Source organism: Balaenoptera physalus (assembly GCF_965194825.1).
Source record: "Balaenoptera physalus genome assembly, chromosome: 17".
Classification (NCBI taxonomy): Eukaryota; Metazoa; Chordata; class Mammalia; order Artiodactyla; family Balaenopteridae; genus Balaenoptera; species Balaenoptera physalus.
Genome location: NC_138895.1, coordinates 73,577,821 through 73,594,615, shown reverse-complemented (window position 1 = coordinate 73,594,615; position 16,795 = coordinate 73,577,821). Strand labels below are relative to the sequence as shown.

The 16,795-nt window shown below is 39.3% G+C and overlaps 1 protein-coding gene across 1 annotated transcript in view; it reads right to left on the bottom strand.

Annotated features, from left to right (window-relative positions):
* Window positions 1-16,795, bottom strand: part of LOC309647105 (uncharacterized protein) — a 408,982-nt gene that overhangs the window by 10,785 nt on the left and 381,402 nt on the right. The window contains exons 20-22 of the mRNA XM_082434106.1: window positions 15,566-15,718; window positions 11,703-15,186; window positions 5,562-5,632 (exon numbers count right to left, since the gene is read on the bottom strand). The gene's annotated coding sequence lies outside the window, so the exon portion shown is untranslated. The remainder of the gene's footprint in view (window positions 1-5,561; window positions 5,633-11,702; window positions 15,187-15,565; window positions 15,719-16,795) is intronic.

The window sequence follows — 16,795 nt, the reverse complement described above, 5'->3', positions numbered from 1 at the left end:
TTTGGCCAACAAAGTGCTGTCTCTGAATCCCCAACTCTCTTACTCTGCCATCTCCCAGAAAACTGAGGGAATGTCAGGATTTTTGCATGTGTTTGATAATTATATAATTAATAATGATAATATCTCAAAGTTTCCTCATCTGTAAACTAGAGATAATGGACGACAGGTTTCTTGTGAGGACAAAGTATGAAGAATGCCAGGATGGCAATCAACACAAGAAAGCTTTCCTTATCATTGTTGTGATTGATACCATTGCCATTAGATTTTTATTATTTTATTATTTTCTATGTATTTCCCATATGCTCTGCCTTACAGGGTTCATCACAGTCTTCTTGTAAAGGTAAGCAGGTAATATTACCCTCTGTGGAAATGTGGGCTCAGAGAGAGAAAAGACACGTAAAACCACAGAGCTAATCACTGCCAGAACAGGGAGGAGCCCACGTGTTGTCTTTATATCATCCCTGCTTCATTCATAATTCCTCTCTTCCTTCTTTTGTGCTAAGCACTCCATTCCATTTTCTCCTTCAAATCCTCCACCCACAATATTTAATCTCACTTTTACAGGAAGCTCAGCATCTGAGAAGTTAAGTAAGGTGTACAAGGTAGTGCTAATGTGCACCTTAGGATCTGGGTCCAGGTCTATCGGGCCCTAAAGCCTGAGCACTTAATCAGTGCAATAGACTAGAAAACATAATCCACAGAAAAAAAATCTTTAAGTCTAGCATGTTTGCATTCTCTCCCTCTACACATTCCAGGCAAAGAATGGCATCTCTTGGGCTTCCCTGGTGGCGCAGTGGTTGAGAATCCGCCTGCCAATGCAGGCGACACGGGTTCGAGCCCTGGTCTGGGAGGATCCCACATGCCGCGGAGCAGCTGGGCCCGTGAGCCACAACTACTGAGCCTGCGCGTCTGGAGCCTGTGCTCCGCAACAAGAGAGGCCACGACAGTGAGAGGCCCGCGCACCACGATGAAGAGTGGTCCCCGCTTGCCACAACTAGAGAAAGCCCTCGCACAGAAACGAAGACCCAACACAGCCAAAAATAAATAAATAAATTAATTAAATTAAAAAAAAAAAAGAAAGAATGGCATCTCTTATTTCTGTTCCCGTAACTCCACAGCAACTCTACACATTTATTGAGCCCCTATTACGTGCCATACACTGTACCCAAGGTCTATGGAATATCTTCAGGGATCTTGTACTCAAGAAGCTTCATGTCCACTGGAAAAGATGAGCATCAGCTCTTACCACTGCTTCTCAGAACCAAGATTCAGAAAGGATCATTCAGAATGGCCATGGCTACAATTCTGGATCTCGGAAATGCCAACCATCCCCACCTTCACCCCTACTCCTGTGTTACCAAGGATGTGATGATTTAGAAACAGAATCAGACAACTGCATAAGACGGTCCTCATTTGTCTCAAGGTATAAGGTATTTGTTCTCAAGGAAGTCCTGTATGCTTATTTCAAAGTGGATTATGTTTTCTAGTCTATTGCACTGATTAAGGGCTCAGGCTTTAGGGCCAGATAGACCTGGACCCAGATCCTAAGGTGCACATTAGCACTACCTTGTACATCTTACTTAACTTCTTAGAGGCTGAGCTTCCTGTAAAAGAGAGATTAAATATTGTGGGTGGAGGATTTGAAGGAGAAAATGGAATGGAGTGCTTAGCACAAAACTGGGCATATGGTAGCTCTCCACAGACAGCAGCTATTGTCATTACTGTTACATTATTATGCTATTGTTGTTATTATTAAACCTCTATTATTTACACAAAAATTGTATTAAATCTGAATGCAAAGTTTGGCAATGATGCTGTTAATATCTCTCCTATAGATAATCTTAGTGCAAACTCACTGGTTATCAATGAAGTCCTTGAAAATAATACAACTATCCATGATATAGTTGCAGAGATTAAATTTTTTTAATTCTTTGTGCTTTTTGGCAGCAACTGCAAAGCTCAGAAATAAGGAGCCAGCTCAAAGGAATAGTTGTTAGAATGAGAGAGAGTGGAAATCCCAGCTCTGCTCCTTACTAGTTGTGTGATCTTGGGGAACTCAACTCTTTAAAGACTCTGTTTTCTCTTTTATAAAATGGGGACAATAAGATCAACTTCCCTGGGTTATTGAGGAGCTAATAAAATAATGTGTGGCATTTTACAAATCCTAATAAAATACCTATGGTTAGGTTTTTACTGTTCTTAAAATATGGATAGCTTTAGGTAAAAAGACACTGGAAAATAAATTAATAACTATTTTATAAATATAGTTATTTTGTAGATAAACTCTTTTAAAATAGATAGACAATTGCTGATGGAAAAAATAATGGAAGGGCTGCTTGTAGCAAACGGGTGGAAAGGAATGCATCATAATTGTTAAATGCCTTTTGTGTGCCATACAAATAGCATGCTATTAATAGCATGATATTAATTGCATTAATTGATTAATAGATCTAGACAGAACTGGGTTCAAATCTTAGCTCTCCTGTTTCTTGGCTGTGCAGCTTTAGATGGTTACTTAATCTCTCTGAGCTTCCTGATCTATAAATGAGATAACCAATATCATCTACCTCATAATGTTTTGGTGAAAACTTAGTGCATGAAAAGTACTTACACTGTACCTGAGAAATATCAGGCACTACATAAATGTTCCCTTTATTTTGACTCTTATACAAAAAAGAGGAAAAACAACTTAGTTAAAGTTCTCTATATCTGTCTTTTAAGGGGTAGAATACATTTGTCTCAGGCAGAGCAGCAGTTACAAGAGTAACATCTGAAGATGCTACACTAAGTGAGAGAAGCAGAGGCATGGAATTGAAATCCTCAGTGCCTTTATATCAGAGAACTGCAACAAAGAAAGGAGAATCAAGGCTGGGTCCAGCATGAGGGTAGCAAGACACTATACTGCCTGAAATGTCACTGCAAGTAGGGTGATCTTATATCCCAGTCTGCCCAGGCATTACAGTTATCTTTTGATACATAACCAAGAACCCCAAATTTATGTCTTAAAAGAGCATAATTTTGTTCAAGCATTTGCAATCTTGGCAGGGCTCTGCAAAAAGAGAGGAAGGAAGAGGAAGGAGGGAAGGGAGAAAGGAAGGGAGGAAGGAAGGAAGGGAGGAAGGGAGGGAGGGAGAGAGAGAGAGGAAGGAAGGAAGGAAGGAAATAAGAAAGAAAGAAAGAGAGAGAGGGAGAAAAAAAAGAAAAGGGAGGAAGTGAGATAGGGAATAGATGATCGATTGAAAGATAGAGATAGATAGATGATAGATAGATAGATGATAGATAAATAGGTAGATAGATAATTGAAAAGTTACAGAAGGGCAGAATTGGCTTGAACTCAAGAAGAAATTCTGAGGACTACCCCAACTTTGGTGGGCTCCAAAGGAAAGAGAATTCCTCTAGGGACCAGAGGTTGAAAAGTGACCTCTGACATCCCTTCCAGCTCTCAGATTCTGTGACCCTCTCCAAAGAAGACGTGGTGGTGATTAACATTCCCTTTTTCCCAAGATGGGTGGTGCACGCTTTCATCTTTCAATGTTTATAAATGCCTTTGAAAATGGAATGTGCCACGTACATACTAAGAGCTATTATTAATATGGTGCCCAAACACCTCTCTCCACATGATAGTCAAAGAACAAAGCATTAGGGGTGCAAGCAAGCATGTGTGTGCACACACTCCAATTGAGGAATGTTCTTTATTCTCACCCTGCCTTTGGAGAGGCAGGATATTTCACAGAGGCCAGAGATGGAGCAGAATCAGGGACATGCAAGGGTCGAAAGAGAGAATTCGATGACAAGCTTGGAACATAATTAATCAATGCAGTTATCAATGCAGTTTTTATTTCTCTTATTTGCTATAAGACATGAGCTAAGCACAATGGGAAATGTAAAAATGTCATGGATACAAGGTCCTGCATTGGAGGACAGATATGACAAAGACATTGAGTCAGTATCTTCTGAAGTCTACTCTCGGAAGATAGATTTAAAGGCCAGTAGACCAAGCCCCAAATGCAGATAACCCACCAGGACTGAGCAAGGAGAGATCTTGTTTATAGAACACCAGGGGTAGGTCATCTAAAATTTTTGCTGCAATTGCAGAGGCCATCTTTCTAAAATATTTTTGTTCATGAATACTTTAATCCCATGAAAGTTATTAACCCCCTTCCCAGAAAAATACACATGCAAATAAAATCTTGCATGAAGTATGTGTGGAATTCACAAATTTCCTAAAGCTCTGCCTTCCCTGGGCCCTTTTCTGTAGCTCTTGTGTAGCTGTATACTCTAAATTGTGAAATTATCTAACTCTGATCAGATTCAAAGCAGAGAACAGATCTCCAACTCTGGATTCTGGGCATCTAACTCAGTGCCCAGCAAGTCATGCACCTAAAATAAATGCTTGTTTAATAGATAAACACGGAATTAAGGTATTTAAAAGAACAATGAATCCTCCTTTAGCTGTATCTCTAAAGGTCTTTTTTATTTGTTTTATTTTTGGGTTGTTTTTTAATACTTCTCAGGCATTTGACCACCATAGGCTAGCAAGCCAAGAACGAATAAATGAATAAGTGAATCACCCAGAATTATTTCAAGAACAAAGGAAGGTTGAAACATTTGCTCTCTTACCCCCAACACAGGATGCAAACTCTGTCTTTGAAGAGCTCTAAGGAACTACGTGTAAACTGCAAAATTCACACCTAACATGGCAAAATTGAAGAAGTCTGTTTTCAGAAATGCCAGAAAAATAGCAAAGCAGAATGTAAGTCAAGCCCTTGATCTATCTGAGCAGAATCAGCCACGGTACACTTCTTAAACTTTCAAAGGTTCCTCCATCGTGAAGAAATGGGAGTAGGTCGCGCTTAAATTCACCAGCTGTAAATGTTGCCAGGATAAACCCTTCAACAAGACAAGCGCCCCCTGGCAACCATTCACTGGAAGAAATGGATCCTATCACTCAAGCAAGGTCCTCATTTACAAAAGTCAAGATGGCCAGAGAAAGGGAGGCAAAGACGAGAGAGAGTAAACGATTGAGGGTAGCAGGGCGGGAGGGACAGAAGGAAGCCTTCAGAAGGTCAAGTCTTCTGGCTTCCTCTCTTTCTAAAGCAGTCATTCCCCTTCAAGAGGTAAATAAAATCACACCATATGGGTATGACATTATGCAAATGAGGAGCCGGAGAGAAGACACCCTAATAGCTACTGAGAGCCAGGTACCCAGATGGGAAGCTGTGCGGTGTCTCATCTCCGGGGGCCCTCACTCCGTGCCCAGCACCTTTGCATGCTGGTCCAGGGCTTCAAGCCTTGAGGGCTTCCAACTTCCGGCCACCTTGAGGGGCTTTTTAGTAAAGTGCCACGAAGATAAAATTAGAAACCGGGCTTCCTTTTTTTCCCCGTCACTCTATTAGTTACACATAAATCAGCATCAACTGAGAAACACGCCCTCTCAATTTTCAATGACAGACACAAGAGTAGGCTGGGTTTTAGCCACTACCTCCACTCTGCCTCTCAGATCCTCTCCACCTGCCACCCCCAAAAAAAGAAAACCATGCCCCTCACCCCAGCATTCTCACCATTTCATCTGTTCCACCTTCTTTCTAAATGTGTGACCCGTGGAAAATGGCTCAAGTTCTTTGACCCTCATCTGTGAAATGAGAATTAAAAAAATCTGTCCACTACAGGTACACAAAAAAGATGATCAACATCGCTAATCATCAGAGAAATGCAAATCAAAACCACAATGGGATATCGCCTCACACCTGTCAGAATGGCTATCATCAAAAAGAACACAAATAACAAACTGTTGGTGAGGAAGTGGAGGAAAGGGAACCCTTGTACACTGTTGATGGGAATATAAATTGGTGCAGCCACTGTGGAAAACATTATGGAGGTTTCTCAAAAAACTGAAAATAGAACAACCCAGCAATTCCACTCCTGGGTATGTATCTGAAAAAAACAAAAACACTAATTGAAAAGATACATGCACCCCAATATTCATAGCAGCATCATTTACAATTGCCAAGATATGGAAGCAAGCTAAGCGTCCATCAACAGAAGAATTGATAAAGAAGATGTAGTGTACATATACAGTGGAATACTATTCAACCATGAAAAGAATGAAAATTTGCCATTTGCAACTTGGATGGACTTGGAGAGTATTATGCTAAGTGAAATAAATCAGAGAAAGACAAATGCTGTATGATATCACTTATAAGTGGAAGTTAAATAATACAACAAACTAGTGAATATCAGAAAAAAGAAGCAGACTCACAGATATAGAGAACAAACTAGTGGTTACCAGTGAGGAGAGGGAAGGGGCGAGGGGCAAGATAGGGGTAGGGGATTAAGAGGTACAAACTATTATGTATAAAATAAGCTACAAGGACATATTGTACAACATGGAGAATATAGTCAATATTTTATAGTGACTATAAATGGTGTATAACCTTTAAAAATTGTGAATCACTGTATTGTACACCTGTAACTTATATAATACTGTATAGCAACTATACTTCAATAAAAGAAAAATATTTTTAAAAAGGCTGTCCACCTGCAGAGTTGCCCTTATAACTGGGTGAGGTTTGGCAGCAAGCTGGTCACCCACTGCTTAGTGAAGATTGTTGTATGCAAATCATCATGAGTCCAGTTGGTTTATAACCCCAAATTCAGCCTCAAATATGATCCCCAAGGGCAAGGTCTTGTCACTCACTATAGGGGCTTTCAGTCTTGCAGGTGATCAAAAAATGCTGCAGACGCCAGAGATGGGAATAAAAGATTCATTGATCCTTTTCTTTCCCCGAGGCTGCTTTTTGTGCCATTTATGTTTATTGAGAGAAGAAAATGAGGGCAGAAGTTTCATAAGCGTTGTTTTTTTGTTGGTCATTTTGTTGTTTTTTCATAAGGGTCAAGGCTTGGTTCATTTGTATGTGATTTACATTCGCTTTTTGGAGACCGTAATTTTGTAAGTTAACCTGAGATGGAGCATGGTGAATCATGGAACCTGCAGCATCTATGCAAAGCCTGCCTCTGACAGGTGAGGTCTGCAGGAAGTCCTGCTCAGCTTCCTCAAGTGTGACCACACTCAGGAGATGCTTCTTTGTGAATGTTACTAGATGAATGTTATTGTTCTGCTGTAAAGTTTAGAAGTGTATTTTCAATAATTATTGATAAGTATTGATACCTGTTTTCCATTTAAAGTAGTAAGAGTGACTTTTGTTCTGTCATACTTCTATTTAGGTTTTTAAAAAGTTACTCTAAAGAAAATATAAAATGAACAGTAATACAGATGGTATCCAACTGAGTCAAACATCTTGAACTGGTTCTCCAATGATAATTTGTATTTGAGAAACCATGGGTGAGTAGAGAAAACTTTGAAGAAAAGACAAGCTATCTGGGCTCCAGTTCTAGCTCTAGTGATTTTTCTGTGAAAATGTAGGCATACCATGTTACATCTCAGTTCACAGATTTTCCAATCAGTGACAGTGAGGATGATGCTACATACTGGGAGATATCTTCTTCTCTCTCCTTTATTCCACTCATGAAAAGCATCCTTATTCTTTAAGATTTACCCTACCCAACTATTCTCTGTTCAAAAAATGTATTAACTTACTTATTGTGGTAATCATTTTGTAATCTACACATATATCAAACCCTTATACCTTAAGTTGTATAACACCTTAAAATTATGCAATGTTATATCTCAATTTTATCTCAGTACAGCTGGAAAAAAATTGTTTAAATATTTAAAAATGTATACACACACACACACACATACACAACACACACAGTAAGGGGTTGAATGACAAAATGAAAGACTTGCTTTTCCAAGAAAAGCATACCATCAAGTTTCCAGAAAAGAGGAATTTGTTGGAAACCCATCACCCTCTGTTGTAACATCAGTCTCGATCAGAATATCAGTTTTTATCGAGGAGCTGCCATTTAGAGCAGAGATCTGTAAACTACAGCCCATGGGCCACATCTGGCCAACCACCTGTTTTTGTAAGCAAATTGTTATTGGAACACAGCCACATTTGTTCAGTTACATATCTTCTATGGATGCTTTCATGCTACAATGGCTGAAGCCTGACTCAACTAATACAATAGGCAATATAACTGGCTTGCAAGGCAGGAATCAGTCACCTCCAGCCTGTGAATTCCTCCTAATAAAGAAGAAAGCTGAAGGGTCAGTAATGAGGGGTAGTTTATTCAGTGCAGGCCTCCTCATTTTGCCTGTTTGACATTCATGAACCAATGTGGTCAGAGAGAATATTATAGCTGGTATGGGAGCAAGATATATCATAGGACCTACCCCCATTCATCAGAAAATAAATCCCCACTTGTAAATGTTTTCCTACTTCCATCAAGATCACAAAAGATTACTAATACTACAAATCAGTTATTAAAAATATTTGAATCAGTAAATTGCATGAATGATCAGTAATGCTGAAAACCAATATCTTAAGCCCTCAAAGGACCTGCAGTTTGACTTCTGAGTCTAAAAGAGGCATTAAGTCTACCCTTAACAGCCAGTGAACCCAGGGAGGGGATGAGAAGGTAAGGAAACTGGAGATTGGTGAATAAGACTCTGAGTAGATGAGAAAGAAGACTCTTTGACTCTTCTTAAGTCTTTGAGGTTGCACTCATTGGGAGATTGCATTATTGGTCAGGAGATATTCACTCTCCTTGCTCCAACACCATGGACAGGGCATAATTCCCAGCCTCCATGACTGGGCTTGGCCATGTGACTTGCTTTGGCCAGTGGGCTGCAGGTGGGAAATGATAGGAGGTCAGTTTCAAGCTTTGTGTATTTCTAATCTATCTCTCCCACTCCTGTATTCTCCGTGAGAAGTGGATGTCCAAGTGTCTGCTGCTGCTTCAGCCTGGGTCCAGGAATGAGAGGCACGTGGAGTACTCCTGAACCTGAAGTGCAGACAAGACCCAATCCACAGACCAAACCTGACCAGCAGACCCATAAGCAAGAAATAAATCTAGTAGTGAGAGGCCGCTGATATTGGGGGTTATTTGATGCTACAGTAAATCTGACTAACACAGTTCACTTCTTTGCCAATGAGGCTGTGGAAACGGTACGTTTATTATCAGATTTGTAAATTAAACACTTATGAAAGCTTGAACAGTAACTAAATGCCCATTATTTCATTTTGCTCATAAGGAAGCTGAGATCGGAGAGTGAGTTGCCCAAAGGCTCTAACAAGTCAGTGGCAGAGCAAAGAGAAGAGGATTCCTGCCTTATAATACCTAATTCTTACCCTGATTGGTTTGATTCATCATTAAGTCAGTCTTCTTAACCAACTGTGAATTTAGCATTGTAATCTAATAAACACTCCACACTCCATGCTATGAAAAAGTTCAGAAAGTGTTATCAGGAAAAAACAGCTGAGTTATTTTTAGATAAAAATAGGTACCAATACATCAACATTGCACCAGATCTCCTCAGAAATTCTCCATGAGATCACGGCCAGATGAGTCCTGACACTAAATACAACCACATTTTATTTTTCAGCCTAAGAGTTAACATTCACACACTCCAAATGATGTTCCAGATTATCTTTACAAGCAATCTAAATGGTCAGCAGTGGTGCTATTCCCTAAATAACTCAGACATATGCTCAGATTAGGCAATAGACTACATGATTCTTATCTGCTAGTCCAACATCAGATGGCTGATTTTTCCTATATTCTTAGAACTTCAAATTAGGAGAAACTTTTGAGGTTATATGGTTCAACGTTCTAACAAACAAAGCTGAAGTTTGAGGATCTGAAAGATTTGGTTTAAAACCCCACCTCTGCAAAGAACTAGTGCATGCCCTTGAGAAAATCATTAAATCTCTCTAAGGCTTGGGTTTTCCATCTGTAATATGGAGATAACACTACTACTACTTCAAAAGATAGCTCTAGAATTAAATTAACACAGATAATCAAAGCACATGGTACAATATGTGGGACAATGTAAGCATGCAATAAATATTAGCCATTAGTATCATTATTATTATTACTGGATCCTCAAAAGATGGCCATTTGGCCTACTTTTTGAAAATCAACTTTATTGAGGAAAAATATGCGTGCAATAAAATGTACCCCTGTTAAATACATGGTACAGTTTGGTGAGTTTTAGCAAATTTATACATTCATGCAACCACCATCACAATCACGATATAAAACGTGTCCATGACACTAGAAAGTTCTCTTCTAACCGTTTAAAGTCCATCTGTCCCAGCCCCAGTCCCGGGCAACCACTAATCTGCTTTCCACTAATTTGGGATGTCATTATAAATTACTGTTTTCTGCTCTAAACTTTTACGTAAATGGAATACTGGTATATGTATTTTGTGTCTGAATTCCTCTCCTCAATGTATTTTCAGATTCTTTCATGTTGTAGAGAATATCAACAGTTTATTCTTTTTTATTGTGAGTAATATTCACCATTGCATGGGTATATTACCATTTCTTTATTCATTCATTTGTTAACAGGCAGTTGGATTGTTGTTCCATTTGGGGGCTAGAATGAATAAAGCTGCTCTGAACATTTGTGTACAAGTCTTTTTGTGGACACATGTTTGAATTTCTCTTGGATAAATACCTAGGAATAGGATGGCTGATTGATGATATGTGAGTGTTGACCTTTATAAGAAATTGTCAAAGACCTCTTCAACATGATGATAGTATTTCATGCTTTCACCAGCAATGCGCAATAACTCCAGTTGCTCACACCCTCACTGATACTTGATATTGTCAGTCTTTTTAATTCCAGCCACTTTAATAAGTACACTGGTAACTTATTATGGTTTAAGATTGCATTTCTCTGATGACAAATTAGGTAGTGTATCTTTTCTGATATTTATTTGCCATCATTATATCTTTTGTGAAGTGTCAGTTCAAAACTTCTACCCATGGAGAGAAAAGGGCAGGTATTTTATTATTATTATTATTATTATTATTATTATTATTATTATTATTATTATTATTACTGAGTTGTAAGAGTTCTTTATATATTCTCGCTATATATAGTTCTTTATATATATTCATATATATATGGCAAAGGGCTTTTGTTTTATTTTTTATACATATTTTATTTTTATATATATTTATTTTTATGTATATTTATTTTATATATATTTTATTATATAATGTATGCCATATATATATATATATATATATATATATATATATATATATATATATATATATAAGAGAGAGAGAATATTTTTGTCCAATCTGTACATCCAGCCTATTTTAAACATACTAAGGAAATGTCACTCTCCTCCAAGACAATTCTGAAGTTTGATGGCTCTATGTATTAGGAATCTTGGGCTTATGTAGAAAAAAAGACCATTTCTTTATAGCAAGGATTGACAGACTACAGCCAAGGGCCAAACCTGGCCCACAGCTTGTTTTTGTGAATAAAGTTTTATTGGAACACAGCTATACTCACTCGTTTACACATTGACCGTGTCTGCTTTTGTGCTACAAAGGCAGGTTGAACAGCTGCAACAGAGACCACAGGGCTTTAAAGCCTAAAGTATTTACTATCAGTCCCTTTACTGAAAAAGTTGGCCAACTGCTATTTTATAGCATTGGCCTGTTTGTTCTAATGCAGCTTTTGGATAACAGAAAAGAAATCTGTCACCTCCTTCAAGGATTTAAGACAACTTTTCTGTCTCCCCTTCTTTTCTTCAGGCTTAATAAATATCTCTCACCTTTTCCCAAAATAGGTTTTCAAGCACCAACATCATCTTTGCCTTCCTTCAGCTTGTTAGTTCCTATTAAATTGCCAACCGCAAAGCTATCATAGTCTTCCTTGTGATCAAATCACTACAGGAAATGAGAAAACCATTTACTCCTTTAACTTGGACTGCACAGGTTTTTAACAACCTCAACCTATGGCTTCAATTAGAAATGTGGTCAGTTATAACCCCAAGTGTTATTCTACTGAGAGAGATCTCCCCCAAGATTCTTTACTCATTCGCCCATCCGTTCATTCAACAAACATGTGAAGTGACTCTTGCGTTCAATGCATTGTATAAATGGTTATTTAAACCCAGATGCAAGATGCTGGATTCATACCTGTTCAATTCTATGAACTATGACTCGCATTCCAGCACGTCATCTATGGCATGGGCTATTGTTAAGATTATCTGTTATTCTGCAACAAACTGCTCTAAATGCAATGTGTAAATAAAACAGTAACAATTTGCATAGTTCATGAATATGCAATTTGGGCCAAACTCAACAGAGGAGGCTCATTTCTGTTCTATGTGGCATCGACTAGGGTCCTCAGGCACCTCTCTCTCCACGTGGTCTCTCCAGCATGGCCATGGTAGCCATCCAAAAGCTCATGTCTTAAGAGACAGCCAGACTGAAGCTGCATCACTGTTTCTATCCTAGTTTTATAAATGACTTAAGGTCGCTTCTCCCACATTTTATTTGTCAAGGTGGCCATAAATTCCTGCCCCATTTCAAGCCAGAGGGAGAACTAGACTTCACCTCTTGATGGCATGTGAAAGAAGATGTAGACAGGTCTTAAAACTGCCATAGCTACCATCACTCTAATTGGAATGATGGTTCTCAAGCCAGGGCCATGAGGAGCTCTGAGAGTCCAGGAACTGAATTGAGTTTCTCAGTTGAGTTTCTCCACTGTAAGGACAGAACTTTAACATTTATTCTCCTAACCATCTCTCTCAAGAAGTAAATATTTATTTCTGTGTATCTGCGTCCACTTAGGAGGCTCAGAAGCAAAAAAACAAAGCATTCCACTGGCCTGTGTAAAACAGGCTCTTTCAAGTTACTTTTCTCCAGTCTGGAATCTGTGGCCTGGAGCTCAGCCTCAGGAAGACGACCTCGATGTCTTTATGATTAAATTCAAAGAGGAGAATAAATGTTCCTGCTCTCCTTGGGCCTCTGAAAAATGCCATGAAATTTTGCCGATGTAACTGGATAAAAGGAACTCTTTATAATACGTAAATTTTGCCAGCACTGTCTCCTAAAGACATCTTCTCAGGCTGGCAGAGAGGTAATGCATCCTGAGTGCATTTAAAGTGAACTGGGCTTTTCTATTTTTAACTAGCATTATTTTTTTAATTGTTAAATATGAATCCTATTACATTACTCAAGGAAAGGTGGATGGAAGTTTGAAATAGACCCCAGAATTGTTAACTTAGAAGCAGCGAGGGTGCTAAGGAATACAGGCACGTGAATTTTGAAATTAATATCCCAGCTCCAATGACATCAGTATGAAACCTGAGGAAATCATGTAACCTCTTCATGCCTCAGTTTCCTCATTTGTCAAGTAGGAAGAAGCCAATGATAAATACTCACCAATGTTCCCAGTGACTTTCAATAAACGTGGAGGGCAGAAATGCTTCGGGATTAACTTCTACCCTCCGGGCCCCAACAAGGAAAAAGAAAGAGCAAAATAGAGCAAACGTGGGACTTAGAACTAAAAGTTCTGCTTCCAAATAGCTTTATGTAACCTCTCTGAGCCTCTGTTTCCTCATCTATAAACTGCAGGTGGCCATCCTTGTATGGCCCATATCCCAAGGCTACTGGGCTAATCAAATGAGATAATGCATGCAAAAGAGCACCATAAACCATAATAGCCTCTGCATCTGCATCTGTCAATGGCAGTGTTAGAGAAAAAAAAAAAAGTTGTGCGAGTTGATCAGGTTCTAAGGTAAAAATATTGAGAAAGTGGGAAGAAAGGGCAGGAGTTGGAACTCAGCTGAGCTCTCGCCTTTTGGTCTGAAGCGATAAAACAAAATATCTGGAGCATGCAATGATGTGATTACTGGACATGTATTCTGCGAGACAGCAGAAAGGGGAAAGGAGGAAGGGTAGGGCTAACTCGCTCGGATGCAGGACCAGCTCTATCCATACCAGGCAATGGTATGAATCCCGTTGACTGGTTCTGATCCTGCATACAGCACTTCTAAGCTGCAAGACCTTGGCAAGATAATTAAACATTGGGATAATAATAGTGCCCCTCCACGGAGTTGTCGTGAAGATTATATTAGTTACTGCAAGTGCTTAGAACTTGAGTGTTTCCGATAAATACTCAGTATATGTTATATTTATTCATTCATTTATTCCACTCAATTAACACATATATATTGAGTGTTCAATCTGTGCCAATCCCTGTTTTAGGAACTGGGCATATAGTCATGAGTAAAACAAAATCCCTGCCCTCAAGTAGCTTGGAGTGTGGTCTAGAGCATTTCCAGAAAGACAATAGATGAATTCTTATACAGGATGTCAGTTCAGGGCTTCCCTGGCGGTCCAGTGGTTAAGACTTCACCTTCCAATGCAGGGAGTTCGGGTTTGATCCCTGGTCGGGGAGCTAAGATCCCACATGCCTCGTGAGCAAAAAAACCAAAACATAAAACAGAAGCAATATTGTAACAAATTCAATAAAGACTTTAAAAATGGTCCAATCAAAAAAATCTTTAAAAAAATGTATGTCAGTTCATGATAAATATGATGGATAAAAGTAAGATGGGGTACAGGGGATATGAGATTAAGGGGTTGCAATTTCAGGTAGAGTGGCCAAGGAGACTTCCTTGATCTCTGATATATTGAACGTGTAGGCACAGGTACGGTGGGCTGCCCAGATACACCTCAGGATGTAGGCACTCATTCCGCCTACTACCAGGACCTCTAGCTGCTGCTCCAAGACTCAGTCAAAGAGAGCTTTCATCTCAGACCATTTCTCAGAAGGCAGCTTGCATCTATGACTGGCCAACATGGAAGTACAAAAGCCTAACCATTTGTCCTCAGCTGGGACAACTCTGAAGGGCCACCCCAGCTCCCTGTGGGATTGCTGGAGGTCTCCATTGAAACTGCATCATGGAACAGCTTCTCCCTCTGCCCAGTCCTGCATCCCTCCCGTGTTGTTGTTGTTTCTGAGCTCACTCCCCAGTCAGCCTCCTCCACACAACCCTCAGAGTCCTAGATTCTCTTTCCCAGGAAATCTGACCTATGATGAAAGCTAAGTAACTTGTACAATATCTTTCAGCGTGAAGCGGTGGAACAAGGATTTGCCCCCGGGGCTGCCTGCCTCTGTGGTTTGGGGCCTCTTCTGTTGTTATCAGCAGTGGTGCATTCCACTCTGTTCCAGTCAGTGAGGCAGCAGGAAACTTGGAATTTCTTGGAATTTCTGAGCAACCCAGAGCAGGAGGGTGGGTGTAGCTGTGGATAAGAAAAGGAGAGGAAGTGTTAATTTCAAGAGCAGAAGACATTAAATTGAAACCCAATGATGATGAAAATGCACCAACACATTTTGAAAAGAAACTTGTGATATTTTAGAATTTGACTCATTTTTTGCTACAGATTCTTAGTCCTTTTGTAATAGATGTACAATGGTTTATTTTATATATTTAAAAAATAAACCTCTTTCCAACTAAGTTCTAGCTTTAGTTTGGTTTTCTATCAAGTCTGTTTTCATACGTTTTAGAATGTCATTTTTATCTTGGGATAAAGGAACTTTGGGGAGCCCCAAAATGTGATCTTCCTCCTAATCTCAACGATGTACTTATTTTTATATCTGGATGCCTTGAAGGATACCTGCCTTTGGTTCAGCCTGCATCCCAGATACAACAGGTCCAGAAGCTGGCAATATGGTAAGTAAGTAGACATCCCAGACTGGGAAAAGGAACACAGAAATTCTTCAGGTGTTGGGGAAGTCTTCCTGAAGCAGTGTCACAAGCCACTGGAGAGGAATCTAGGAGACAAAAGAAAATTAGAGTCACTGTAGTAAAATCTAATGGAGAACAAAAACCAATAAAAACATCCAGGACCTGAGGAAAAGAACTAATTCCAAATTTACATAATTTTTTATAAGTACTTTGGACCCACTCCAGCTGTATGTTTGCAAACTGCATTCTCACAATACCTCTATACGGAAGGGGATATTAAATCTACCTTAAAGTTGTGTAAACTGAGATTCATGGTAGGTAAGTGACTTCCCAAAGTTTATACTTGTGAGTTGAGAGTGAGTACCTCAACCCTGACTGGCCAATACCCAGTGCCATGCCCAAAAGCAGGAATTCATTTTTATGATCCTTAGAAATACAACTCAGGGAAAAAAATTCCAGTTCTTTCATTGTCCTGCTCTTTCCTGCCCTGAGATGCAACATTGTAACCCTTGTTAAACTTGAGCCAGGCAAGTGGATTCTTTGAGTTCATCTGCAAGTATGTGTAAAAGGATCACCCTCTCTGGAGGTACAGTTGTTCCCTTTATCTGTGGTTTTACTTTCTTCAGTTTCAGTTATCCATGGCCAAACTTGATCCAAAAATATTAAATGAAAAATTCCAGAAATAAACAATCGATATTTAACTTGTGTGCCTTTCTGAGTAGCTTAATGAAATCTCGTGCCACTCCACTCCATCCTGCCTGGGATCCCCAGCCATCACCATCATCTGCTCCTGGCATCCAATCATCAACATCATCACAGTTCAATGATCCAGGATCACCCGAAGCAGATGATCCTCCTTCTGAAGTATCATCAGAAGGTCAACAGTATCCTAACACTAGGTCATAATGCCTACAGCATTCACCTCACTTCTCATCATAGGCATTTTATCATCTCACAACATCACAAGAAGAAGGGTGAGTACCGTACAATAAGCTATTTTGAGAGAGAAAAAGAAAGAGGCCACATTCACATAACTTTTATTATGGTTCTATTTTATTATTAGTTGTTGTTGTTAATCCCTTACTGTGCCTAATTGATGAATTAAACTTTATCATAGCTATGTGTATAAAGGAAAAAAACATGGTATGGTTCGGTACTATCTG